This window comes from Mustela lutreola, chromosome 17, assembly GCF_030435805.1.
Source record: "Mustela lutreola isolate mMusLut2 chromosome 17, mMusLut2.pri, whole genome shotgun sequence".
NCBI lineage: Eukaryota > Metazoa > Chordata > Mammalia > Carnivora > Mustelidae > Mustela > Mustela lutreola.
In genome coordinates, this window is record NC_081306.1 from 48,238,292 (window position 1) to 48,241,039 (window position 2,748).

At 39.3% G+C, this 2,748-nt stretch overlaps 1 pseudogene; it reads right to left on the bottom strand.

Moving 5' to 3' along the window:
* Nucleotides 1–360: 360 nt before the first annotated feature.
* On the bottom strand, nt 361–852 carry LOC131819405 (large ribosomal subunit protein uL23-like; annotated as a pseudogene).
* Nucleotides 853–2,748: the final 1,896 nt, after the last annotated feature.

The window sequence follows — 2,748 nt, forward strand, 5'->3', positions numbered from 1 at the left end:
ACATTACTGAAATTCATTTCCCCGCTGTTTCCTGAAGAAACGTTGGGAGGGAGGAGGTCAAAATATTACATTCTCATTGCTGAGTTGCTTAGCGATGGAAGAAGTGATGAGATTCAGAATCTTCAAACATACTACAATTGAAGTCTAAAAATACAAGATTTCTTAAACACGCAAGGGCTTTGACATATCTTTCAAACTGTGACATCCTCTATACTTACTACAAATATATATGTGAGCACATACATATACCCATGTATGATGTTTAATATATTTTATATATAACCATAATGCTAACACTTTACTGTATCTCTGTTAACTACTATAAAAAAATCCTTACGGTGAAAAAATTTATATTTAGATTTACCAGCTGGACTCAGGGTAGATGATCCCAATTTTGTTGGCAACACCCAAAGCATCACAATCTGGAGGCTGCTGAACATATGCCTTCTTCTCTCCACCAGGCCTGATCAGGGTGTTGACCTTGGCCATGTCAATGTCATAGGGCTTCTTCACATCCTGTTTGATCTGGCGCTTGTTGGCCTTGACATCTACGATGAACACAAGTGTGCTGTTGTCTTCTACTTTCTTCATGGCTGACTTGGTAGTTAGGGGGGACTTGATGATGGCACAGTGGTCAAGTTTGTTTCTCTTAGAGATGCTCTTTTGAGGATATCTGGGCTGCCTTTGGAGATGCAGGGTCTTGAGCCATCAGAAGGTAGGTGATATACAGATCTTCTTTCTGTGTGTGTGTGACAGTAGAAGCCTTTCAGCACTGCTTTCTTGACCTTCAGAGCTTTGGTTGGGCTTTAGCTTTGGGGGAAGAGGGGCTTCCTTCTTCACCTTTGGCACCATCTTCATTCAAAAATTTAAAATAAATCTCCCATCCCCAATCCTTGCTCTATACAGTAAATGCTTTCACCATCTTGTAGCTTTGTGTGTACATGTATTTACCTATTATTTCTTGATTTTTCATTCAGGTATTAAACATAGACTTCCTAATACAGAAGATGAGAATTTAACATTCTTAGAAATCTTCCCTCATCCTCCTAATAGAGTTACAATTTTGGGTTAAATCAATATTCAATGCCAATATGAAAATTATTCATGGCTGAGTGGTGTACTCAGAGACAGTTTCTCTCTTATATAACATTTTCTCTACCTCAGAGTTAAAAATGATTGTCTCATTAGTTCATTTGCTTATTTTCTATACCTGTCAATCATTATATATAATTATATAACCACAACTATGGGTGATTCTATGTGGCAAATGGGGGGCCAGCACCGTCAATGCATTCCTTAAAGCCTCCTGTTTTCCTTTTTTTTATTAATATATAATTTAGTATTTGCTTCAGTGGTACAGATCTGTGAATCATCAGTTTTACATAATTCACAGCACTAACCATAGCACATACCTTCCTCAATGTCCATAACCCATGCACCCTATGCCTCCCACCCACCCCCAGGAACCCTCAGTTTGTTTTCTGAGATTAAGAGTCTCTTATGGTTTGCCTCCCTCCCAAGCCCATCCTATTTCACTTTTCCCTCCCCACCCCTCATAGCCCCCCCTGCTGCCCCTCAAATTCCTCATATCAGAGAGATCATATGATAATTGCCTTACTCTGATTGACTTATTTCACTTAGCATTATACCCTCTAGTTCCAACCACATCATTGCAAATGGAAAGATCTCATTTTTGAGGGCTGCATAATATTCCATTGTAGATATACACCACTCTTCTTTATCCATTCATCTGTTGATGGACATCTAAATTCTTTCCATAGTTTGAGTATTGTGGACATTGTTGTTATAAACACTTGGGTGCACGTGCCGCTTTGGATCACTATATTTGGTCTTTAGGGTAAATACCCAATAGTGTGATTGGTGGGTCATAGGGTGGGTCTATTTTCAACTCTTTGAGGCATGCTGTTTTCCAGAGTGGCTGCACCAGCTTGCATTCCCACAAACAGTGTAGGAGGATTCCCCTTTCTCCACATCCTCGCCAGCATCTGTCATGCCCTAATTTGTTAATTTTAGCCATTCTGACTGATGTAAGGTGGTATCTCATTGTGGTTTTGATTTTAATTTCCCTGATGCTGAGTGATGTGGAGCACTTTTTCATGTGTCTGTTGGCCATTTGGATGTCGTCTTTGCAGAAATGTCTGTTCATATCTTCTGCCCATTTCTTGATTGGATTATCTGTTCTTTGGGTGTTGAGTTTGATAAGTTCTTTATAGATTTTGGATACTAGCCCTTTATCTGATATATCATTTGCAAATATCTTTTCTCATTCTTTCAACTGTCTTTTGGTTTTATTGACTGTTTCCTTTGCTGTGCAAAAGCTTTTGATCTTGTTGAAGTTTCAATAGTTCATTTTTGCCCTTGCTTCCCTTGCCTTTGGCGGGTTTCTAGGAAGAAGTTGCTGCAGCTGAGGTCAAAGAGGTTGCTGCCTGTGTTCTCCTCAAGGATTTGGATGGATTCCTGTCTCAAATTGAGGTCTTTCATCCATTTTTAGACTATTTTTGAATGTGGTGTGAGGAAATGGTCCAGTTTCGTTCTTCTGCATGTGTGGCTGTCCAATTTTCCCAACACCATTTGTTGAAGAGACTTTTTCCATTGGACAGGAATAAATCCCACTTGGCCGTGGTGAATAATCCTTTTAATGTACTGTAGGATCCTATTGCCTAATATTTTGGTGAGAATTTTCGCATCTGTGTTCATCAAGGATTTTGGTCTATAGTTCTCCTTTTT